The sequence below is a fragment of the Staurois parvus genome, unplaced genomic scaffold (assembly GCF_062004578.1).
Source record: "Staurois parvus isolate SC_StPar_1 unplaced genomic scaffold, SC_StPar_1.0 ptg000548l, whole genome shotgun sequence".
NCBI lineage: Eukaryota > Metazoa > Chordata > Amphibia > Anura > Ranidae > Staurois > Staurois parvus.
Window position 1 is genome coordinate 11,159,421 of NW_028318344.1, and position 26,794 is coordinate 11,186,214.

A 26,794-nucleotide genomic window follows, 5' to 3' on the forward strand; every position below is an offset into this window, starting at 1 on the left:
GCTAATCTTGGCAACTGTGCCTCCTTTAAATACTGTTGCAAGAAAAAGTAATTGAACCCCTTGGGATTACGTGGAGTTTTGCATGAATTGGGCATAAAATGTGCTCTGAATGTCATCTAAGTCACAACAATAGAAGAACACAGTCTGCTGAACATAATACTACACAAACATTAGATGTTGCCATGGTTTAATTGCACATAACATGTAAACATTCACAGTGCAGGGAGGAAAAAGTATGTGAACCTTTGGACTTAATAACTGGTTGAGCCTCCTTTGGCAGCAATAACCTCAACCAAACGTTTCCTGTAGTTGCAGATCAGACCTGCACAACGATCTGGAGTAATTTTGGACCACTCCTCTTCACAAAATTGTTTCAGTGTAGCAATATTCTTGGGATGTCTGGTGTGAATCGCTCTCTTAAGGTCATGCCACAGCATTTCATTTCTGTGCTGTTGCAGCCATTGTTTTGTTGAATTACTTGTATGCTTTGGGTCATTGTCCTGTTGCATCACCCATCCTCTGCGGAGCTTAAGTTGGTTGTACGTTTTCCTGTAAAATGTCTTGATAAACTCTGGAATTCATTTTCCCATCAATGACAACAATCTGTCCAGGCCCTGAGGCAACAAAGCAGCCCCAAACCATGATGCTCCCTCCGCCAGGTTTTACAGTGGGGATGAGGTTTTGATGTTGGTGTGCTGTGCCTTTTTTTTCTCCACACATAGTGTTGTGTGTTCTTCCCAAACAACTCAATCTTGGTTTCATCTGTCCACAGTATATTTTGCCAGTAGTGCTGTGGAACATCCAGGTGCTCTTTTGCAAACTTCAAACGTGCTGCAATATTCTTTTTGGACAGCAATGGCTTCCTCCGTAGTGTCCTCCCATGTACTCCATTCTTGTTTAATGTTTTCCTTATTTTAGATGTGTCAACAAAAATGTTAGCATGTGCCAGAGATTTCTGTAGGTCTTTAGCTGACACTCTGGGATTCTTCTTTACCTCATGCAGCATTCTGCACTGTGCTCTTGCAGTCATTTTTACAGGATGACCACGCCTAGGGAGACTAGCAACAGTGCTAAACTTTCTCCATTTATAGACAGTCTGTCTTACCATGGACACATGAACATCAAGGCTTTTGGAGATACTTTTGTAACCCTTTCCAGCTTCATGCAAGTCAACAATTCTTGATCGTATGTCTTCTGAGAGCTCTTTTCTGCGAGGCATGGTTCACATCAGACAGTGCTTCTTGAAACCATTAAACCCAAAACAGGTGTGTGTGTTTTTAAGGGCAGGACAGCTGTCAGCAACACATCCAACATCATCACACTGATTGGAGTCAAGGTTGGCTCACTCCTGGCTCCAATTAGCTCTGAGAGAAGTCATTAAGCTAGGGCCTCACATACTTTTTCCTCCCTGCACTGTGAATGTTTACATGTTATGTGCAATTAAGCCATGGCAACATCTAATGTTTGTGTAGTATTATGTTCAGCAGACTGAACACATTTTATGCCCAATTCATGCAAAACTCCACGTAATCCCAAGGGGTTCACATACTTTTTCTTGCAACTGTATTTCTGCCTTTTTCTTTTCATATCATCCTCTATTTCTTTTTGGTTTCTCTGGCTCACTTCATAAAGCCTACTATAATATTCTTGAAACCTGTTAGCGATGTCAGTGGTGAAACATACCAGTAATCCTTAATCAGTTTGAATCCTATCTATAAAGTTTTTAGATTTCTTTTCCTTTCACCTTCTCATTAAAAGTTTTCCAGGTCTATTCCCCCACTTATATCTCTCTTTTTATACGCTATTAGTTATCTTCCTCAACTCCTGTTCCGTAAGATCTTTCAGTTCTTCTCTTTTAAGGATTATATTCTGATTATATGTCCATGCCTCTCTTATTTGTTTTACGTAACTGTTGTAGCTTATATAGCTCCTCCATCACCCCCTTTATATTTTCCCCCCATTCTTTCTATTTTTGGCCCCTACTGCTATCAATATTCCCCGATATATGCCTTAGGAGCCTCCCACAGCGTGGCTATGGAGACCTCCTTGGTCTTAATAAACTCAAAACATTGCTCAATTTCCTGTCTAATCTTTCTTTCTATTTCAGGATCTTGTATAAGCATCTAATTTAGTTTCCAAGTAGTTATTTTGTCCTGCTCCACTCCACCCTGAAGTCTCCTTGTGACAGGAGCATGATAAGAGATAGACATGACCTCTATATTGGAGCTAATCAGCAACTCCAATTGTCTATGTTCGATCAAAATATAATCCAGTCTTGAGTACGTTCCATGTACTGGAGAGAAGAAGATGTAGTCTCTTTCTCTTGGATGAGGAAAGAACAAACAGAGGGTGCACAGGCCTAGTGCATTACCATAAAAAATGTTTAATAAAAGATAAAGTAGGTTTTGTACTCACAAACGACAATGTAGTCAAGGCACATCATAAAGAACAGCTGGGTCAACACCGCTCTGAATAACAGTAGGAAGTGTAGACATCCAATATACTGACGCGTTTCGAGGACTTGCCTCTTCCTCAGAGCCACTGTCCATGAGTCATTTGTGTTTGCTTATTCTTTCTCTTGGATGTTTTACTCTCCAAGAGTAGGTCAATTGACCTTGATGTAGTAATTTCTTCAATGATTTTAATTTCTTACCTCCTTCTCTCGACGTACCTGGTGACGCATCCAAATTCGGATCTAGACACAAATTACAATCTCCTGCAACAACCAGATTACTCCTTTTATATTTTTCTTAACGTACCCTCCAGGAATGTTACTGGATATTTATTCGGACAATAGTTGTTGACTAATGTATATTCAGTTCCCTGTAGACTTCCCTTCAAGAATAAAAACCGACCCTCTGGGTCTGCCAGTCTCCCCTCCGGGGTGAAGCTAATATTTTTTGAAAACCCAATTGCTACCTCTTTAGCCCTTTTAATTGGGGAATCAGCATAGTACCATGTTGGATAGTACTTCGAATATACTGTAGTTTCACATTTTTGTCATAAGTTATATGTGTCTCTTGTAGAAACACTACATCTATGGAATGTTGGTATATTTCCATGAGTATCTTATGTCTTTTTGTCAGGGAGTTTAATCCTTTTACATTATAAGTCATGAACCTAATCAATCCCATTTCTGATATTCTTTCTCTATCTTATCCACTTGCCCAACATAAGGACACAGATTTGAGACAGATATGAGCAACCCAAGACAGGTTGCCCCCCCCCCCCTCCACAACCCTCCCTCCGCCACTTTGGATTATACCAAGACCAGTATTATCCAATGCTTTTTCTCCTCTGCCCTTAAAAGCTTTGGATCATACCAAGATCAGTATGGGCCAATGCGTTTTCAAACCCCTAAGGGTTTGTTTACAACTGTGAAACCGGAAGTGATGAAATACTCATCACTTCTGGTTTCTTAGACCATCTAGATTATCGGAGGTGGGAGGTGAGGGACGTCCCCTCCTGCTGTGTATAAAAGCAAACAAATGGAGACCAAATATATTTGCAGTGCTGCTAAATCACATAAAGAGTAGTTAATGGCTAAATTTATTAACAAAGGAGATAAAATCTTTTCTGTATATATCAGTGACAGGAAGATGCTATGGGATCACAAAAAGGAAAACAGGTACTTATACATATGTTGTGGAAGCCATACAGGAGATGTAGCAAAACTATGACTTACCACATGTTCACCCTTCTTAGACATACAGTAAATGACACTAACTAATGCAAGATCTATGGTTTGAGTTGGATCTAGATGTGAAGGCTCATTTCAAGGGTTCTTAACCGTTTCAATCCCGTGCAATTTTACACCTTCCTGCCCAGGCCATTTTTCAGGTTTCAGCGCTCTCACACTTTGAATGACAATTGCGCGGTCATACAACACTGTACCCAAACTAAAATTTTATCATTTTCTTCACACAACTAGAGCTTTCTTTTGGTGGTATTTAAACACTGCTGGAGTTTTTATTTTTTGCTAAATTAACAAAAAAAGTCCAAAAATTTAGAAAAAAAAACAAATTTTTCTTTGTTTCTGTTATAAAAGTTTACAAATAAATAATTGTTCTTCATAAATTTAGGCCGAGATGTATTCTGCTACATGTCTTTGGTGAAAATAACCCAAATTAGGATGTATTTTTTAGTTTGTAGGAAAGGTATAGAGTTCACAAACTATGGTATAGATCTGAAAATTGATCAATCCTGAAGTACTGACAGCCAATCTAATTTCTTGAGGTCCAAGAATGTCAGAATAGTACAGATATCCCCCAAATGACCCCTTTTTGCAGAGTAGACAGTCCGACGTACTTCATAAGAGGCATGGCGAGTTTTTTGAAGTTGCATTTTTTTGTCATAATTTTTCGGAAAATGAAAAAATTACACCTGTGCAGTACAGCGTCATCATATAACTGGCATGGTGGTGAACAGGGACACTGACTGGTGACAGTATGAAAAAAAAAATATATATATATATTTTTTTTTTTTTATTATATTTAATTTTTTATTACATTTTTTTTATTTTTTTTTAAGATTTTTTTTTCATATTTTACTATGACCAAAGTAGTACAATGTTACCATAGTAACATTGTACTACTTTGGGGAAGTGATCAGTATTTTTTTTTTTTTTTACACAATTTGCTTATAGCAAAGAATTACTTTGCTATAAGCAAGCATTTACCTGAATGAAATCGATTCATTCAGCTTTTTTTTTTTTTTTTTTTTGTGCTTAGCTGTGATTTGGTCACAGCTAATCACATGACATGTGCATGTGATTAGCTGTGACCATTCACAGCTAGGCACTAGTATACAATGGATGGCATCATGAATGAAGCCATCCATTGTATACAACTGTCATGTGACCTGCTGTGATTGGTCACAGCAGGTCACATGGTACCAGCAACGAGAGCCGGTACTCGGATCTGTCATCGGCTGTGTCCGAGGTGCATGGCCGGTGACAGATCGCACTGCTGCGTCGCTCTGCATTAGCGCAAACTGCGCATGTGCGGGAGCACGTCAAATGGCGTGCACCCGGAGTGCAGAGACACTTTTGAAGCCGCCAAACGGCCATTGGCCGGGCGGCTAATGGTTAAAGACAGAGGTAGCAGATGAACTGGATCGCTTAAAGTGGTTGTAAACCTAAAAAACACAAATCAATCTAATCCAGTGGTTCTCAATCTTTATAATGCCGCGACCCCTTAATACAGTTCCTCATGTTGTGGTGACCCCCAACCATAAAATTATTTTCGTTGCTACTTCATAACTGTAATTTTGCAGTGGGAGGACTAGCGCCCCATCACTGATGTCAGTGGGATGAATAGTGTCCCATCGTTGGTATCAGTGGGATGAATAGTGCCCCATCGTTGGTGTCAGTGGGAGGAATAGTGTCCCATCGTTGGTGTCAGTGGGAGGAATAGTGCCCCATCATTGGTATCAGTGGGAGGAATAGTGCCCCATCATTGGCATCAGTGGGAGGAATAGTGCCCCATCATTGGTATCAGTGGGAGGAATAGTGCCCCATCATTGGTATCAGTGGGAGGAATAGTGCCCCATCATTGGTATCAGTTGGAGGAATAGTGCCCCATCATTGGTATCAGTGGGAGGAATAGTGCCCCATCATTGGTATCAGTGGGAGGAATAGTGCCCCATCATTGGTGTCAGTGGAAGGAATAGTGCCCCATCATTGGTGTCAGTGGGGGGAATAGTGCCCCATCATTGGTGTCAGTGGGAGGAATAGTGCCCCATCATTGGTGTCAGTGGGGGGAATAGTGCCCCATCATTGGCATCAGTGGGAGGAATAGTGTACAATCATTGGCGTCAGTGGGAGGAATAGTGCCCCATCATTGGCGTCAGTGGGAGGAATAGTGTACAATCATTGGCATCAGTGGGAGGAATAGTGCCCCATCATTGGTATCAGTGGGAGGAATAGTGCCCCATCATTGGCGTCAGTGGGAGGAATAGTGCCCCATTGTGGGTATCAGTGGGAGGAATAGTGCCCCATTGTGGGTGTCAGTGGGAGGAATAGTGCCCCATCGTGGGTGTCAGTGGGAGGAATAGTGCCCCATAGTGGGTGTCAGTGGGAGGAATAGTGCCCCATCGTGGGTGTCAGTGGGAGGAATAGTGCCCCATCGTGGGTGTCAGTGGGAGGAATAGTGCCCCATCGTGGGTGTCAGTGGGAGGAATAGTGCCCCATTGTAGGTGTCAGTGGGAGGAATAGTGCCCCATTGTGGGTGTCATTGGGAGGAATAGTGCCTCATGATTGGTGTCAGTGGGAGGAATAGTGCCCCATCATTGGTGTCAGTGGGAGGAATAGTGCCCCATCATTGGTATCAGTGGGAGGAATAGTGCCCCATCATTGGTGTCAGTGGGAGGAATAGTGCCCCATTGTGGGTGTCAGTGGGAGGAATAGTGCCCCATTGTGGGTGTCAGTGGGAGGAATAGTGCCCCATTGTGGGTGTCAGTGGGAGGAATAGTGCCCCATTGTGGGTGTCATTGGGAGGAATAGTGCCTCATGATTGGTGTCAGTGGGAGGAATAGTGCCCCATCATTGGTGTCAGTGGGAGGAATAGTGCCCCATCATTGGTATCAGTGGGAGGAATAGTGCCCCATCATTGGTGTCAGTGGGAGGAATAGTGCCCCATTGTGGGTGTCAGTGGGAGGAATAGTGCCCCATTGTGGGTGTCAGTGGGAGGAATAGTGCCCCATCATTGGCGTCAGTGGGAGGAATAGTGCCCCATCATTGGCGTCAGTGGGAGGAATAGTGCCCAATCATTGGCGTCAGTGGGAGGAATAGTGCCCAATCATTGGTGTCAGTGGGAGGAATAGTGCCCCATCGTGGGTGTCAGTGGGAGGAATAGTGCCCCATCGTGGGTGTCAGTGGGAGGAATAGTGCCCCATCGTGGGTGTCAGTGGGAGGAATAGTGCCCCATCGTGGGTGTCAGTGGGAGGAATAGTGCCCCATCGTGGGTGTCAGTGGGAGGAATAGTGCCTCATCATTGGTGTCAGTGGGAGGAATAGTGCCCCATCATTGGTATCAGTGGGAGGAATAGTGCCCCATCATTGGTGTCAGTGGGAGGAATAGTGCCCCATTGTGGGTGTCAGTGGGAGGAATAGTGCCCCATTGTGGGTATCAGTGGGAGGAATAGTGCCCCATTGTGGGTGTCATTGGGAGGAATAGTGCCCCATCATTGGTGTCAGTGGGAGGAATAGTGCCCCATCATTGGTGTCAGTGGGAGGAATAGGGCCCCATTGTGGGTGTCAGTGGGAGGAATAGTGCCCCATTGTGGGTGTCATTGGGAGGAATAGTGCCTCATCATTGGTGTCAGTGGGAGGAATAGTGCCCCATCATTGGTGTCAGTGGGAGGAATAGTGCCCCATCATTGGTATCAGTGGGAGGAATAGTGCCCCATCATTGGTGTCAGTGGAAGGAATAGTGCCCCATCATTGGTGTCAGTGGGAGGAATAGTGCCCCATCGTTGGTGTCAGTGGGGGGAGGAATAGTGCCCCATCGTTGGTGTCAGTTTGAGGGAGGAATAGTGCCCCATCGTTGGTATTAGTGACACAAATGATGGGGCACTATCCCTCCCACTGACACCAATGATACTTACCTTGCTGACTCCTGCTCCAGCCTGGGCTTGCTCTCTCCCTCTCCCATCTACAGCCTGCATACCTGGCTGCAGCAGCAAAATTTGCACTTACCTGTCAGCTGTCTTCCTTCTCTGGCCTCTCTCTTCACTCGCTCCTGCAGCTCCCTCGATCTTCTTCGATCTCCGCGCGCTGCCGCTCGGCTCCTCCTCTCCAAGCTCCACCTCCTCGCCGGTGATTGGCTGCCTGTGTGCCTCTCCTGAGCTACAGTTCCGGTGGCCAATCAGCGGCGAGGAGGCGGAGCTGTTGAGTGATCCCGGAGGTGTGGCCAGGTTACAGGGGCAGCATATCATCCCGCCCACAGATCGCCTGAGACAGGAGCGGTGTCTCGGTTCCTAAGACCATCGGAAATATGTGTTTTCCGATGGTCTTAGGCGACCCCTGTGAAATGGTCGTTCAACCCCCAAAGGGGTCGTGACCCCCAGGTTGAGAACCGCTGATCTAATCCTACAGTTGAATAGATTTTACCTTTACTAAGCAATTGAGCTTAGTTTGGTATCTTGAAGTAATCACCTTCTCCAGAATACTCCCCTGCTCTTCTGAACAGAATAAATCCGACATAAGCAGAAAAATGGTGTTGCCACTCTCCTTCTCCTGTGAGTGACAGGCTGTGCTGAAGACGAGACCATCATGAGCCTCCATGTGATACACTGCAAAGGGGTGGGGGAGCAGGTGTCCTCTCTTTGCTGGTCTCTGCCTTCAAAACTCAGCACCAGTGATTGTTCTTGAGCCGAGGCCGGAGGGTGTGTATAACCGAGAGATTGTGTGACATCACATCTCCGCCTACTATTCTCTGGTCCTAAGCCACGCCCACAGATCAGCAGTTTTTGGAGGGCTGAGACAAGCTAAGGGAGCATTTTTCTGAGGTACACTCACAGCTGTATGTATGTTTACATTAAAATGTATTCATTTATTGCAAAAAGTATTTTTTATTATATTTACATTTACAACCACTTTAAATATACCTAAAAGCAAAACTTATATTTTTTTAGTTGTAGAGAAGGACGAGAACCCCTATCAGGTCTTTATTGCCTGTGCCCCTTTTAACCACCTCCCACCCGCCATATAGTAATATGACGGACGCAAGGTGGTTCTGTCGTTCTGGGAGGATGTCATATGACATCCTCCCATTCTCACCGCGCATGCGCAGCTCAGGGAAAGCGCAGCGCGATGATCGGCGGTGCGCTGTGTCCCTCAGACACAGCGGATCACTGATCACGGAAAGAGCCGAAGATGTCGGCTTTGTCATGTGATTAGCTGTGTCCAATCACAGCTCATCACATGTAAACAGGGAAATGCCGGTTATCAGCATTTCTCTCCTCTCGAGCTGTCACGCTGACAGCTCGAGAGGAGAGCCGGTAATCGGCTTTCTGCGGAGGGGACATGTACACTGATCATCAGGGCACTGATGATCAGTGTAGCCCCATCAGCACCACCTGTCAGTGTCCATCAGTGCCAGCTGTCAGTGCTCATCAGTGCCACCTGCCAGTGCCCATCAATGCCACATATCAGTGCCTACCAGTGTACATCAATGCAACATATCAGTGCCTATCTGAGCTGCCTTTCAGTGTCACCCATCAGTGCCAGTCAGTGCCACCTATCAATGCCAATCAGTGCCACCTATCAGTGCTGCCAATCAGTGCCGCCTATCAGTGCCAGTCAGTGCCGCCTATCAGTGCCAGTCAGTGCCGCCTATCAGTGCCAGTCAGTGCCGCCTATCAGTGCACAATCAGTGCCACCTATCAGTGCCAGTCAGTGCTGCCTATCAGTGCTGCCTATCAGTGCCATATATCAATGCTGCCTTTCAGTGCCCATCAGTGATGCCTGTCAATGCCCATCAGTGCCACCTATCAGTGTCCATCAGTGCAGCCTATCAGTGCCCATCACTGCAGCCTCATTAGCACATATCAGTGAAGGAGAAAAATCACTTATTTACAAAATTTTATAACAAAAACTAAGAAAAGGCGTTTCTTTTTTTTCCTAAATTTTCAGTGGTTTTTGGTTTGTTTAAGAAAAAATAAAAAACCCAGAGGTGATTAAATGCCACCAAAATAAAGCTCTATCTGTCACAAAAAAATGATAAAAATTTCATATAGGTACAATGTTGCATGACCGCGCAATTTTCATTCAAAGTGTGACAGCGCTAAAAGCTGGAAATTGGCCTGGGCAGGAAGGGGGTATAAGTGCCCTGTAGGCTAGCGGTTAAGGAGATTCATCCTCTCTATTTGTCCTGTTTACCATTATCTCTGAAAGTGAAAGTAAAAGAAAATCTCAAATTTTTAGTGGTCACCAAAACTGAAATAGTGGCAAAATCTTCCAATGAGACACTTGTTCCGGTGAGTTCCAGTCATGAGAAGTCAGCAACAAGATGAGAATAAAATGCTGATATCTTTATTGTTAATGCAAAGTCAAATGTTCCATATAACAAGCAACACTGACGCGTTTCAATCAGCAAAGACCTAATTCATAGGTCTTTGACTGAAACGTGTCAGTGTTGCTTGTTATATGGAACATTTGACTTTGCATTAACAATAAAGATATCAGCATTTTATTCTCATCTTGTTACCAACCTCTTGTGACTGGAATTCTATAGGTGAGCGGATGGAGACCGCAGGTCTGGCACAGTGAGATCTATATTCCACGTAGGGAATGTAATATAAGAGTTGCAGCACTTTACCTTGGTTTGGAATATTTTGGACTTTTTTCGGTGACTCTGGTGACAACTGGGGTTTCCTTCATTTTGGAAGGGTTTTCTCTCACTTCCTCTCTTGGCTATAGGACCAGAAGTAAAGTGCTATATGCCCAATGGGTCACAGGTGGCAAAAAAAAACCCACATTGAAAGCAGTTATAAATCTCCCTTACTCATGCCAGCCTTTGGTTCTAATATAAAGGTTAATAAAGCAATTGACCTTTGTGCTATTCACCCCAGAGTTCTAAGAAAACTTTGAAGTATAATTGTTGAATCATTAACTGACCTTTTTAATCCATATTTTCCAAAAGTCCATGTCTGGCAGACAGCTAATGCTGTGCCTATCCACAAGTAGGGTAGTAGGCAAAAACCTGACCATTGCAGGCCATTGAGTTTAAATCTGCAGTACTAAAAGTAATGAAATCACTCCAAAAGATAGAAGGATCATTGAACATTTGAACATTAAAAGTACACAACTTGCAAAGCAGAATGTGCTTTACTGAGGGCAGATCATGACAGACTAATCTGAATGAATGTTTTGACTAGATCACAAATGTTTGGGAGGTGCTGCTAGCCTACCTTGATTTCAACAAAGCATTTTATAGGTTCCACATAATAATCTAATAAAAAAGTTGTAGGTGCAAGAACCTTGGGTGGTTCAGAGGATACACAGCTGAATAAAGAATGGATACCAGAGAGTGGTTGTAAATGGGGTTCATTCTGATCAGTGAAGAGTCATTGGTGGTCTACCACAAGGCTATTTGTATTAGGTCTTGCTTTGTTTAAGTTGCATGTAAGTGATATACCTAAAGGGTTGGTGGGTAGGTCATGTCTATATTTCCAGTCCAGGAAAAGTGGGTACCGGCTCCATAACACCCAGGAGGAGCTGTCATATTTAGCCATGGTAAGAACACTGCTAAATGTTTCACTTCACACTGCAACTGAAGGTTTGTTCCTGTGTCCTGTGTGAATGGCCAAATTAATGGGTGTTTAGTATTGATTGGACCCTGAGCAAACATTCCCCCCCCCCCCATGAAATTTACTCTCCACCTGCTCTGAGACATACAGTAAATAGATCAGTTTACTGCAGCAGATCAGGCAGCAATTGCAACTGATTGCTGGAGGTTACAGCATATCATTACCGCCCACTGACTGGTTGCTAGAGGTTACAGCACACATTACAGCTCATTGATTAGTTGCTAGAGGTTAGAGCACATGATTTCTGCTCACTGATTGGTTAATAGAGGTTTCTGCACATCCTTACCGCTCACTGATTATTTGCTAGAGGTTACTGCTCATCATTACTGCTCACCCATTGGTTGCTGGAGGTTACTGCACATCCTTACCACTCATTGATTGGTTGCTAGAGCACTTAATTATGTCTCACTGATTGGTTGCTGAAGGTTACAGCACATCATCTCACTGCCTGCACACCATGGACTGAGAAGGTTAGGGGACCCAACAATAGATAGAAAACTCCTAGGACATTTGGGATCAACAGCAGTGCTAGACGTGAGGGTGTGATCAGTGGTAGTGGTGGGGGGAGGGTTGATGGGATCAGTGTCAGTGGTGGGTGGATGGGATCAGTGGCAGTGGTGGGGAGGGTGGGATAAGTGCCAGTGCTGGGGGGATGGGATGAGTGACAGTGCTGATGGGGGGATGGGATCAGCAGCAGTGCTTGGAGGGGGGGGAATGAGATTAATGGGGTGGATAGGATCGATGGCAGTGCTGGATGGGAGGTGACATTTCTACACTGACAACCAATGTTAGGGGGATTAACACCGATGACCAATGTAAGGGGGATTTACTTTACACGGACCACCGATGTAAGGGCAATTCTACACTGACCACCAATGTAAAGGGAAATTTACACTGGCCACCAATGTAATGGGGAATTTACACTGACATCCAATGTAATGGGGGATTTTACACCAACAACCAACACATTTCTACACTGGCCACCAATGTAAGGGGGAATTTACACCCACCACCAGCAGAGGTGTTGGTGGCTGGAAGCTTGGGGAGGGCATAATATACATATGAATGCCACACTGCAGTCTCTATTTACATATGAATGCCACACTGCTGCTGCTATTTACATATGAATGTCGGCATTATTTACATGTGAATGCTGCACAGTCTGCACAGGAGTCATCTGTATATTGCAATAGGACAGAGCTGGGCAGCATAAGTGAGAGCACTTCACACTGAGATATTGGACACAGCCTGGAACAAAGACTTCCAGGGACAAGGTAATGTAAGCCAGTCCAGTTGGCAAGTATGGGACAGCTGCTTTGGGCCCCACAACAATGACTGGGCCCAGGGCAGCTGCCAATTTTAAGGAACTTTACCTCCTTAAAGACAGCCCTGGTGTTTGACCATGGTTACAGGACTCTCCATAGACTGTACACAGTGCAGAGCTCTCCTTTATATTATTTTTCTAGTTGAATGTTCTTGGTTAAGCTATAATCTCTACTGGTGAATGTTAACTCTCATAGTCAAATGTTCTCTTAGGATCAAACGTTAGGGAATGTTACACTCACCCAGCGAAAGGCAACAAAGAAACAATTACACACATACTGTATTACAAACATTATGGTATTGATTGTTACGCATTAACCTTGAGACATTCCCAAAGCATTATTTTTTTTTTGGATAAATAGACCCCTAAGAATGTGAATACTGTTTAGGAGGGCAATATTATCAGTATGAAGTTAAGTACAAGAACATGAGGACATGTCCTGAAACTAGTAGAAGGAAAGTTCAAAACTAGCATTGGCATGTAATATTTTGGAGAAAGAGTAGTTGATACTTGGAGCAGACTTGCAACAGAGGTAGTGATTCAGTCAGCAGTAAAGGAATTTAGACATGCTTGAGACAAACCTAGATCTACTGTGTAAGCAGAGAAAAAAACATAAAAAAGGAACAAAAAATGTAAAAAGGCCCCTTCCGGTCTAGTTGCATGCACTCTATTATGCATCCCATTTTGGACTATATGCATGCACTCTAGCTATGCCGCCCCTTCCGCTCTAGTTGCATGCACTCCAGCTATGCCGCCCCTTTCCGGTCTAGTTGCATGCACTCTATTATGCAGCCCATTTTGGACTATATGCATGCACTCTAGCTATACCGCCCCTTCCGGTCTAGTTGCATGCACTCCAGCTATGCCGCCCCTTCCAGTCTAGTTACATGCACTCCAGCTATGCCGCCCCTTCCGGTCTAGTTGCATGCACTCTATTATGCAGCCCATTTTGGACTATATGCATGCACTCTAGCTATACCGCCCCTTCCGGTCTAGTTGCATGCACTCCAGCTATGCCGCCCCTTCCGGTCTAGTTACATGCACTCCAGCTATGCCGCCCCTTCCGGTCTAGTTGCATGCACTCTAGCTATGCCGCCCCTTCCGGTCTAGTTGCATGCACTCTAGCTATACCGCCCCTTCCGGTCTAGTTGCATGCACTCCAGCTATGCCGCCCCTTCCGGTCTAGTTGCATGCACTCTAGCTATGCCGCCCCTTCCGGTCTAGTTACATGCACTCTAGCTATGCCGCCCCTTCCGGTCTAGTTGCATGCACTCCAGCTATGCTGCCCCTTCCGGTCTAGTTGCATGCACTCTATTATGCAGCCCATTTTGGACTATATGCATGCACTCTAGCTATGCCGCCCCTTCCGGTCTAGTTGCATGCACTCCAGCTATGCCGCCCCTTCTGGTTTAGTTACATGCACTCCAGCTATGCCGCCCCTTCCGGTCTAGTTGCATGCACTCTATTATGCAGCCCATTTTGGACTATATGCATGCACTCTAGCTATATCGCCCCTTCCGGTCTAGTTGCATGCACTCCAGCTATGCCGCCCCTTCCAGTTTAGTTACATGCACTCCAGCTATGCCGCCCCTTCCGGTCTAGTTGCATGCACTCTAGCTATGCCGCCCCTTCCGGTCTAGTTGCATGCACTCTAGCTATGCCGCCCCTTCCGGTCTAGTTGCATGCACTCTAGCTATGCCGCCCCTTCCGGTCTAGTTGCATGCACTCTAGCTATGCCACCCCTTCCGATCTAGTTGCATGCACTCCAGCTATGCCGCCCCTTCCGGTCTAGTTACATGCACTCTAGCTATGCCGCCCCTTCCGGTCTAGTTGCATGCACTCTAGCTATGCCGCCCCTTCCAGTCTAGTTACATGCACTCTAGCTATGCCGCCCCTTCCGGTCTAGTTGCATGCACTCTAGCTATGCCGCCCCTTCCGGTCTAGTTGCATGCACTCCAGCTATGCCACCCCTTCCGGTCTAGTTGCATGCACTCTATTATGCAGCCCATTTTGGACTATATGCATGCACTCTAGCTGTGGCTGCATGGATTATCTCCCAACTGTCCCTCATTTAGGGTCTATTCACACCAAGTGCAGTGGGACTACATTGGGTGGCTATCCCAGTGCAGTCCCACTGCATTCCCACCACAAGACAAGGCAAAATGCCTTCTCTCTGAGGTAGCTGGTTCACACAACTGCATTGTGGTGGTGTGCTAGCAGTGTGTGCTGAAAAAAAGAAATACTGTGTGCAGGACTTTTTTCCAGTGCAGCATGGGACACTGGCTGATAGAACTCCATGAAATGTGACATTTCAATAAAGTTCTTAAAAAAAAAAAAAGAAGAGTGAACAGTGTGATGCACCAGTATTAGCGCATCAACACTGTGCTGGTCTGGCCAGACCACACCAGACACTGGGCACTGCAATGCAGCAACGGGTGTTAATGTACCCTTCGAGAAACTGTCCCTTTTTTGGAATCAAATGTCTCTGTCTCTCTTTCATACTTAGGTGTCCTTCTTTTTTGTCTAATTTATGCACCTCTATAACATTGCGATATTACTATTATTAGTGCTTCACTAAATTTGTATCCATTTGCTAGAATATTATTTTGTCAATATTAAAGGCCAGGAAACATTGTGGTAATAAAAGCACATATTCGTGTTAGTGCAATCAGTTCTGGCATATTTATTCTTCAATGTCTGTATAACTGGGGGCCTATCAGGAGTGTATCCAATCTCAGAAAGTTGGGAGGTATGGCATTGGCATTTCTTGGGGTGGGTTCCCTGATGGTGACAACAATAGTGTGTCTTGAATTGGCCCACTTGTAGTCTTCATCAGAGGCCAGGGTTGCCAAAGGAAGAGCACAACTCAAACACGAGGACTGAGCATTGTCACCCTATAACAGGCCTAAACATAGACCCCGGTATGATCACCAGGTATTGTTTTAATAAAAGCTGCAAATTTCAAAGTATTAAAAATGCATGAAATGATTTTACTGTGTTAAAGCTTATGAGATTTTAGGGCATGGGAGTATTTAAATGTTAATGAATAGTTATTTGTAGCTTGAATCAGGATGCTTTTAGATAAACATAACAATACTAGGGTTCCTGTGTAGCCAGTATTTCCATGGCATTTTTCCATTAACACGATAAAGAAATAGGCTTTGTGTTACTGGATGGTTTATTATGACAACCAAAGGGAAGCAGAGCACAGACTGCACACTTATGCCATATCAATATCCACATTCATTTAAATCTGTAGAAAACCTACAGAGAATTTTTAGTACGATGTTTTGAGCTTGCATTTATCTTTGTGCATCTCTACGCATCATGTTTAGGGCAGCCTTATGTAAAAAGAACTTCAAAAGAAGTTTTGAAAAATCGCACCGCACCATGATACATGGTACTTTGGTGTGGTAGATCCATGGGGGTGCCATTAAGAATAAACAGCACATTTTAAGGGACTGTCCCTGTTTTAGAACCAATTCCCTCTGTCCTGTCAAGTTAAGAAACAAATTGTATATGGTTTAACCACTGCTTGTGTACAATTACCCACTTCTCTCACTTCTGTTTTCATTTCATGGCCTCACTGCTTTTTCCAAATGTCTGCAGTAAGTAGAAGTCAAATTACAAGTATCCCCTGCAATATGACTTTTTTTTTAGTAAAAAATAGATTATCAGATATTTTTTTCTTTTGATCAATGTCGGCTGCTATAGCCGCTAGCATTCATCATTGTGTTCTGCTGGCAAGGCTCCCAACCCGTAGAACAAAATAATGTTGCAGGAGGAATTTCCCCATCAACACTGACTGTGTTAATGGGAAACAACCTATTTTCTCTCCTGCAATCATTGATTGCAGGAAAGAAAATTGTATAATGTATGGCCTGCTTAAGTAGAGGGATGCTGAGGCTGCAGCTTTAATCATTGTTTCCAATGCTTATATTAGTATCTAATAGAAGTGCGAATCTTGGTAAACTCTTAGTGTATAGGTCATTTGAAGAATGTTCTTTTTTTTTAAAGCCACTATGTGGTATACTGAAAGTATCTTTAACAAGGCCACCTGTAAAGAAGGAAAGAAATACATACCTGTCTATGCTACCAAAAACAACTCGGATGCTGTGTAATCCTTGGCTGACGTTTCTTCCAAAATCAACACTGCTGGAAGTGTCAGGACGGCTTCACACTGATCCACTAGGCTATGGCGGCAGCACAGTGTATCCAGTGTATTTGTGTGGATTAGCTGTGCTCTCCCATAGACTTCTATTATTTCCCACAATTTCGGTGTGCTCTCTGAAAATGTACCAAAAGTCCTGCAAGCAGCTAACTCACAAGAAAACTAAGGGTACATTATAGCCAAAGTAGGGGCAGTGTAAAAGCACCCTTAATCTCTTGGGTCCCCTCCAGTGGTTCCTGAAGGTCCCCACCCTGTTTATAAGTGTTAAAGGTCAGTATATTCCCCACTCCCCTATGAAATCATTGTTGGACAGGTTGTTTCTTCACTCCCCCCAGAAGCATTTGTGGTCAGTGGCAGTTTCCCCTCCATTATAAGCGTTTGTGGTCAGTGGACATTTCCCCTCCATCATATGCATTTTTGGTCAGTGGCAGTTTCCCCTCCATCATAAGCATTTGTGGTCAGTGGCTGTTTCCCCTCCACCATAAGCGTTTGTGGTCAGTGGCTGTTTCCCCTATACCATAATCGTTTGTGGTCAGTGGCTGTTTCCCCTATACCATAATCGTTTGTGGCCAGTGGCTGTTTCCCCTATACCATAATCGTTTGTGGTCAGTGGCAGTTTCCCCTATACCATTATCGTTTGTGGTCAGTGGCAGTTTCCCCTCCATCATAAGCGTTTGTGGTCAGTGGCAGTTTCCCCTCCACCATAAGCGTTTGTGGTCATTGGCAGTTTCCCCTCCATCATAAGCGTTTGTGGTCAGTGGCAGTTTCCCCTCCATCATAAGCGTTTGTGGTCAGTGGCAGTTTCCCCTCCATCATAAGCATTTGTGGTCAGTGGCAGTTTCCCCTCCATCATAAGCGTTTGTGGTCAGTGGTAGTTTCCCCCTTGTGGTTTTGGTCCCCCGCCACCTAAATGGTAATGGTAGTCAATGATGTATTCTCCCCTTCCCCCAAATGTTACTCGTAATCGGTGATGTATCCTCTCACCCTATTGGCATTGGTAGTCCGTGTAGTGATGTTTCCTCCACTAATGACATTGGTGTTCAGGGATTCCCCCCCCCCCCCCTCCTCAAGTGGCACTGGTGGTCAGTGATATATTTTCTCCCATCGCCCTTCCTGGATGTTTTCCTTCTAATGGCATTGGTGTTTTAGTGTTAAGTGGGAGACAGCAGAACATAAACCTGTACTGTGTCCTACACCACTGCCTGCGTGGTGATGTCACTGCTGGAACTCTGCTCATACTGTTGTGTAGGAGATCACGTCACCTGGCAGCCTGTGCTTAGTTTTGGAGCGGAATTATGGAACAAGTGTTCTGGCACTTGGCTGCAGAACACAGCCCAGATCTGCAGGATGCTGAGAGTTTGCCAAATTCCTAGGAAACTCCAGCAGAATCCTGGACAGTTGGAAGTATTTGTGCACTGTTGTGTGCTGCCATTTATTGTGAATAGCACTCCATATATAGTACAGTAAATGCAAGTACACCTGTAAAAAAAAAAATTAAAATTAAAAAACCATTTTGTGTTGTGCTCCACTAACCATATACACAAAAATCAATTAGTGCAAAACAATAAACTGATTACTAATATATTTCTATAACGAGATATCAATCACACTAGAAAGATGCAAATTAGAGGCTAGAGGAGGAAGAGGATGAAAGCTGCTTTGATGTTTGGGAACACACATATAGAGAGGAAAAAGTCTGAAAGGAGCCAAGAGACCCCCTAGAGGGAACAGGGATAACTCCATCTATCCATCCATACTCAGGAAAAGGATCTCTTGACAAGGGCGAGACCCCCTGCTGGAAAAAAGAAAAAACTCTATTCATCCATCCATCCATCTGGGATACAGGAATTATCCATTTGTCCTATTCTGAGCCCAATTAAAGGGACACAAGCCTGTATGACCTCACTTAACAGTTTGGTCATACACATCAGGTGAGAGCACAGCTGGTGAAGGAGCACAGTATACATTTATAAATTTGGTGGACTATTTTTTTATATCTTTTTTTAATATATATATTTTTATTTCTTTATTCTCACTGTTATTTTCCATTTTTTTATATATCATAGAAGACACTATAGAATCACGGATTGTTTTGAGGATTCCTTTTGAGGACTTTATATGTGAAGATATGCATGCATTAGTAGCGTGATTAATAATATCACGTTATGGAAATATATTAGTAATCAGTTTATCAGTTTATTGTTTTGCACTAATTGATTTTTGTGTATATTGTTAGTGAAGCGAAACACAAAATGGTTTTTTAATTTGATAAAGACACATTTGTATGGGTATGTGTATAGTGTAAGCGACCCACTGATTCAATTGATATACAGTGGGGATCGAAAGTTTGGGCACCCCAGCTAAAAATTTGTATTAATGTGCATAAAGAAGCCAAGGAAAGATGGAAAAATCTCCAAAAGGCATCAAATTACAGATTAGACATTCTTATAATATGTCAACAAAAGTTAGATTTTATTTCCATCATTTACACTTTCAAAATTACAGAAAACAAAAAAATGGCGTCTGCAAAAGTTTGGGCACCCTGCAGAATTTATAGCATGCACTGCCCCCTTTGCAAAGCTGAGACCTGCCAGTGTCATGGATTGTTCTCAATCATCGTCTGGGAAGACCAGATGATGTCAATCTCAAAGGTTTTAAATGCCCAGACTCATCTGACCTTGCCCCAGCAATCAGCACCATGGGTTCTTCTAAGCAGTTGTCTAGAAAACTGAAACTGAAAATAGTTGACGCTCACAAAGCTGGAGAAGGCTATAAGAAGATAGCAAAGCGTTTTCAGATGTCAATATCCTCTGTTCGGAATGTAATTAAGAAATGGCAGTCATCAGGAACAGTGGAAGTTAAAGCAAGATCTGGAAGACCAAGAAAAATATCAGACAGAACAGCTCGCAGGATTGTGAGAAAAACAATTCAAAACCCACGTTTGACTGCATGATCCCTCCAGAAAGATCTGGCAGACACTGGAGTTGTGGTACACTATTCCACTATAAAGAGATACTTGTACAAATATGGTCTTCATGGAAGAGTCATCAGAAGAAAACCTCTTCTACGTCCTCACCACAAAAATCATCGTTTGAACTTTGCAAATGAACATATAGACAAGCCTGATGCATTTTGGAAACAAGTTCTGTGGACCGATGAGGTTAAAATTGAACTTTTTGGCCGGAATGAGCAACAGTACGTTTGGAGAAGAAGGGGCACAGAATTTAATGAAAAGAACCTCTGTCCAACTGTTAAGCATGGGGTTGGATCAATCATGCTTTGGGGTTGTGTTGCAGCCAGTGGCACAGGGAACATCTCACGAGTAGAAGGAAAAATGGATTCAATAAAATTTCAGCAAATTTTGGATGGTAACTTGATGCCATCTGTGAAAAAGCTGAAGTTAAAGAGAGGATGGCTTCTACAAATGGATAATGATCCTAAACACACCTCGAAATCCACGGGGGATTACATCAAGAGGCGTAAACTGAAGGTTTTGCCATGGCCTTCACAATCTCCTGACCTCAACATAATTGAAAATCTATGGATAGACCTTAAAAGAGCAGTGCGTGACAGACAGCCCAGAAATCTCAAAGAACTGGAAGACTTTTGTAAGGAAGAATGGGCAAAGATACCTCAAACAAGAATTGAAAGACTCTTGGCTGGCTACAAAAAGCGTTTACAAGCTGTGATACTTGCCAAAGGGGGCAGTACAAGATATTAACTCTGCAGGGTGCCCAAACTTTTGCAGACACCATTTTTTTGTTTTCTGTTATTTTGAAAGTGTAAATGATGGAAATAAAATCTAACTTTTGTTGACATATTATAAGAATGTCTAATCTGTAATTTGATGCCTTTTGGAGATTTTTCCATCTTTCCTTGGCTTCTTTATGCACATTAATACAAATTTTCCGCTGGGGTGCCCAAACTTTCGATCCCCACTGTATGTCTTAATTCAGTCACTAGATAATGTTTTCACTTTTTATTTTAATTGATCAGATAATTTAAATACACCGTAGTAGCTCACAAGAATCACGCTTTCCTGCCTAATGTATGTCTCATTCTGTTTCTTTGATTTAACAAGCAATCATGTAATTTTTACAGCAGTTCTCAAGCTCTGATACATTTTATTTCTTTGTGCCCCAAGAACAAGATGTAACATGCTGTGGCATTCCTTCCTCCAGATAAAACACAACTATTACTTCTTCAAGCACTTCTGTTACCAGAGTTCAGTTATCTGACACAGGTTAGTGTTTCTATGTGCAACCATACAAGCATAGGCTTATCACATTACTAATTGTTTTGCTTTTGCTAAATATTTTTCAGTTGTACAGCAGTCTTCAGTGAAGTATAGATATCAAAATAGAGCGTAAAAAGAGTATTTTTTTTACTAGATTAAAGATATTAAAAAAATGTGTACAGAAAGTTGTATGGATTGAGGGCATGTTCACACCACTATCTGTTTTAGCATGTGGGCTCGTGTCCATTCTATATAGGTGTTGGAGGGCAGTGCCTTGTATTTTTACAACACAATGCAATGCTTACGTTTTTGTTTTCTTTTTTTTTTAATTATACTTATTAACCGGTTCCCAACCGCCCTTTAGCAGATATACTGCTACAGGGCGGCACAGGTGTGTAAAATCATGTATATATACGTGATTTTGCATTTCCGAGCAGGGGGTGCGTGCGAGGCGCATGGCCATCCTACCTGCACCGCCATTCATGGCCGCGGCTGTCAATCACCGAGTCCCGGCCGGTGATTACTCGCCAGCGCCTGGTGATTGCCGAGCATTTCTGACAGGGAGGAGAACTGTTTGTAAATAAAACCGGTATCCTTCCTGTCAGCTTGTGCACACTGCTTTGGATGGCTGTGCACAGCCATCTAAAGCAGTGTGCTTACAGTGAAGCACAGACACAGCACAATGTAAAACAGCATACAGTTAACTCTTTGATCACCCCTCATGTTAACCCCCTCCTGCCCAATACCATTAGTACAGTGTCAGTGCTTTTTTTAACAGTGATCACTGTATTGGTGTCACTGGGGATGTCAGTGACACCAAGTCAGTTCCCTCCAGTGTCGGACGCCCACCGCAGTCCCACTATAAGTCGCTGATCACCGTCATTACTAGTAAAAATAAAATTCCAGTATCCATACCGCCATTTGTAAACGCTATAACTTTCATGTAAACCACTTAATTTACATGTATTGGGATTTTTTTTTAGCAAAGACATGTAGCAGAATACATTTTGGCCTAAATTTATGACGAAATTTGATTTTTTTAAATTTTTTTACTGGACATGTTTAATAGCAAAAAGTGAAAAATATAGTTTTTTTTCTCAAAATTGTCGGTCTTTTTATTTATAGCATAAAAAATAAAAAATGCACAGGCGATCAAATACTACCAAAAGAAAGCTCAATTTGTGGGAAAGAAAAGATGTAAATTTCATTTGGGTGTAGTGTTGCATGACCGCGCAATTGTCAGTGAAAATAACAGTGCCGTAACGCAAAAAATGGCCTGGTCAGGATGGGGGGTAAATCCTCAGGAAGGCAAGTGGTTAACTATATTAACCCTAAATCATCTGTTTAGCCTAGTTTAACCCCTTTGCACCGCCACCTCTTGGCCCTTTACCTGAATTGAAATGCTGGGAGATTCTGATCATGGTGACCATTGTGTTTGGTTGTCACATGATCGGAAAGTATCCAATCGCAAGTATGCATCAGGTGCTTACTGTTACATGCTAGTTGCTGTGCTGTGAGTATGCTCGCTTTCGGCACAGTAAATTATTTAGCAATAGATGCATATATACAGTACTGCCGCTCAGCATTAAAGTCCACCCACTGAGAGGTCGCATATATGCGCCATGTCATCGGGAAGAGGTAAAGATTATACCAATATACACATGTAGCACCCTTCTAGCTAGTGTAGGTTTTTTATTATTATTTATTACAGGTACTTATATAGCGCCTTCAATTTACGCAGCGCTTTACATATATATTGTACATTCACATCAGTCCCTAACCCACAAGCGTGCAATCTAAGGTCCCTAACTCCTATCATACATACACATACTAAGGCCAATTTAGACAGGAGCCAATTAACCTACCAGTAAGTCTTTGGAGTGTGGGAGGAAACTGGAGTACCTGAAGGAAACCCATGCAGGCACAGGGAGAACATGCAAACTCCAGGCAGGTGGTGCTGTGGTTGGGATTCGAACCAACAACCCTAGTACTGCCAGCCAGAACTGCTAACCATTTAGCCACTGTGCTGCACCTCTGCAAAGTAAATTTAGTTTAGCTCCTTTGTAGTCAGTGGAGCAGGAGTGGAAGGAAAAATATAGAGGCAGCATGAATATTTATGGGGATTCAGCCAATCCCTGGGGAGGTGTGTCCAGTAGGTGGCTGGAGAGCATATCATTTTTCTGAGACCTGGGACAGAGTGTGTGGATCTCGGGTCCAGTCCTACAGAGAGGAGACCCCTGTCTGGTGGCTCTGCCCCTAAGGGCAGGCTGCTGGAGGCGCTATTCAGGAGTCACTGAGGTCCCAGCTGGAGCTTAAGCTGGGGGGGGGGGGGTGGCTGTTTGCAAAGTCTGGTCTGGGATTTTTCTGGGTCTGGAGAACTCACTGAGGAGTACCTTGTGGAAGTTTGGGGAATTGTGTCCAGCTGTCCTGTGGTATTGAGGGTCTGTGTTTCCCTTACTGAAGAGTGCCCGGTGGATATTGGAAGGAGGTGGCCAATGATCCTGTGGCATTGTGAGTAAATAACCTAAGTACTGTGCCTTAGTGACTGTGTGACGTTCTCAGTTCTTTAATGGAAGTCATAGGCACTATTCAACTAGTAGAGAGTTGTGCGGGACATTTTTGTGGAGTGCAGTGTGAAGAGAAGAATCCTCAAGAAAGTAATTTCAGCAGATTCTGGGGTATCCCATGCTCTCTTCATCCCATCCAAGTTTATTTTGCAATACAGCATAAAAACACTCCTAGATTGATCTTTTCTAGCCAGGAATGGAGAAAATGCTGTGTGGGCACTAATCTCGGGGAAGGGAATCAGTTATCACCAGGGGCTCTTATGGGGATTAATTGTTAATTATCTTTAAATTAATGACTTCAATCAGTTCTGATGCTTGATGCATGCTCCTGCTTTGGTCAAGAATAAAGTAGAACTATAGGCAAAACTTTTTTCCTATTTGAATAGAGCAATAGAGGATTATAACCCCTGGCAGGTTTTTTTCCGCCATCTGCGTCCCATTGCAGATATTTCTCTTCAATTATTGTCCCATAGACAAATAGGAAGAGAGAGAAAATCCCTGCAAATTAAGGGAATTTCTTGGGAATTTCAAGTCACCAGAACTAGTGTCCCCATTGGAAAATTTGCCCTCTATTACTTTTCTGGGGACAACCCAAAATGTGGGATGTTCTTTTACTTTCACTTTCAATAATATTAGTAAACAGGACAAATAGAGAAGGTGAATCTCCCTACCAAGGGCGCAGACAGCAGTAAAAACTGAGAGGTATTCTAATCCATCTCCACTCTGTTCAAAACAAAAAAAAAAGTGTTGCCTTCAATTATACTTTAAGGATGTACAAATCTGTCCAGGTTTGTTTCACATGGGCTTCTCCTAACCCTGCTTGCAGTCCCTGAGACCCCAACTTAGCACCAACCCCATTGAAGTTGATGGGTGGGGGGGGTCTTGATACTAAATTCTTGCCATTTCCAAGGCTATTTGGCAAGGTATTGCTAAAAAATTGGCATAGAGAGTTGGGTACTGTCATAGAGGACATTTAACAAAACAAAACAAAAAATACTGTACAGCAGGGAGAGGGTCCTCCTATTAATGCAACTTCAAGGCTGACATGGGAAAAACACCAATCCTTTCAATAACATGCCTAGGATAAGCCTTCACGTTACATGTTGTATTACGAAACACAGCGTCAGCGACATTGTATCTGGCCTCAGGGGGATGGAGGCAACATGCAAGGGTTCTTTCCTAAGACAACAGCAAGTCTTCTGTTCTTGCTGTGCCTCCATTGTCTGGTCTATAAGTCAATGGACTGTTTGCTCCAGGAGGCACACAAGATAAATTGTATTACTAATCCCTGACTTCCTGTTACGTCTCACCTTTTTCATTCCTCTCATCAAAAGGTACCAAAATGCTGCATGCATCTTGAATTATGAACCAATGCAGCAGTGAAAAGAACCCTAGCTCCTCAGAGCCTTCCTTGAACTGTAATCACATGGGTATTCATTGATAGCATGCTGCTGATGGTGCAGCTTCTGCAACATGAACAGTGTTATCTTTCAGTTAATGGAAATGGCACAGATCTGATGGATGGCGGCCAGCTTGTGTTGTCGTTGCAGTCGGTGACTGCCAAAAGTGACCACAAACTTTTCTGGTCAGACAAAGGACTCCCCAGAGTTCTTAAAGAGGTACTGCTGCACCACGAGGCTGAGAACATGTGCGAGGCAATGTATGTGTGTGAATTTTCCCTGGTGAAGGGCAGCCAGCAGATTAGTGCCATAGTTACACAAAACCTTACCTGGTTGAAGATGGCGTAAGGTCAGCCACCTCTTGGCCTGGACCTGAAGCACCTAAAGAAGCTCTAGTTTGGCTCCTGCCAAGACTACATAACAGCATGTCAGAATTTAAGAGACGTTACACATTCTCTGGACTGTTTGGGTTGGATCTAAACCTCAACCTCATCCCTAGTTAAGATGGAGTTCACAGTTAGAATGGGTATACATGTTGAATTCTTTTTCATTCAACCACCAAGCTTTAGTCAAGAAGTATGGGCATGGCTTCACTTTACCTTTCAGTCTGTAGCTCTGTCTGTTCTTCACAAACATATGGCTGTTTGATCTCACTTCCTTAACCACTTTCCCTCCGGAAGATATACCCCCCTTTATGACTAGGCAATTTTATGCTATACAGCGCTGCTTTACTTTAACTGACAATTGCACAGTCATGAAAAGCTGTATATAAATGAAATGTATGTAATTTTTTCTCACAAATAGTTTTCTTTTGGTAATATTTGACCACCACTGGGTTTTTGTATTTTTTGCGCTATAAACAAAAAAGACCAACAATTTTGGAAAAAAAACAAAACAATATTTTTTACTTTTTGTTATAAAACATATCCAATAAAACATTTAAAAAATAAAATTTCTTCATAAATTTAGGCCAATATGTATTCTGCTACAAATGTTTGGTAAAAAAATCCCAGTAAGCATATGTTGATTGGTTTGCGCAAACGTTATAGTGCCTACAAACTATAGTATATAAGATGGAATTTTTGTTTATTTTTTTTATACTAGTAATGGCGATGATCAGCGACTACCGGGACTTCAATATTGCAGCGGACAGTCTGACACGAACTGAAACTTTGTGGGAACCAGTGACACTAATACAGTGATCAGTGCTAAAAATATATGCTATCACTGTATTAATGACACTGGATGGGAAGGAGTTAAACATCTAGGGTGATCAAAGGGTTAACTGTGTTCCCAACTAGTGTTTTTGTGTGTACTATGTGCTGTTTTTTCTAGACAACGTTCTGGATTCTTTCCCTGCTTTGCAGGGAAAGAAAATCCAGCAGATTGCTACTAATAGGACACAGCTCTGCCTTGTTTATATAGACAGAACTTTTTCCTGTCACTCTCCTATCCAATCAGTGTGTGCTGGTGCTCATCCGTTGGCTGGCACACGCTGATCAGCTTCTGCTGTGATCAATCACAGTAGATGTGGTGCTCAGGCGACACTCCCCCAAAATCAGGTAGTGCAAAATTACACATATATATATATATATATATATATGTGTGATTTTGCACAGAACGGCTGCCCTGTAGCAGTACATCTGCTATAGGGAGTTCATAAAGTGGTTTTTAATTACCAGCCATTTCAAACTAGCTCAGCAATTCATTTAATCATTTAAATAAAAGAGGCCCGGCTACTGACTGAACCTGAAGATGCAATGATTCTTTAATTTTCAGATAGTAC

At 43.2% G+C, this 26,794-nt stretch overlaps 1 protein-coding gene across 2 annotated transcripts in view; it reads left to right on the forward strand.

Annotated features, from left to right (window-relative positions):
- LOC149451178 (galactoside alpha-(1,2)-fucosyltransferase 2-like) overlaps positions 1–26,794 on the forward strand; it is a 213,105-nt gene that overhangs the window by 164,726 nt on the left and 21,585 nt on the right. Inside the window, exon 2 of one of the 2 annotated variants that reach the window (XM_089691008.1) lies at positions 20,949–21,047. The exons of the other annotated variant lie outside the window; for it this stretch is intronic. The gene's annotated coding sequence lies outside the window, so the exon portion shown is untranslated. The remainder of the gene's footprint in view (positions 1–20,948; positions 21,048–26,794) is intronic. 2 annotated transcript variants of the gene reach the window in all.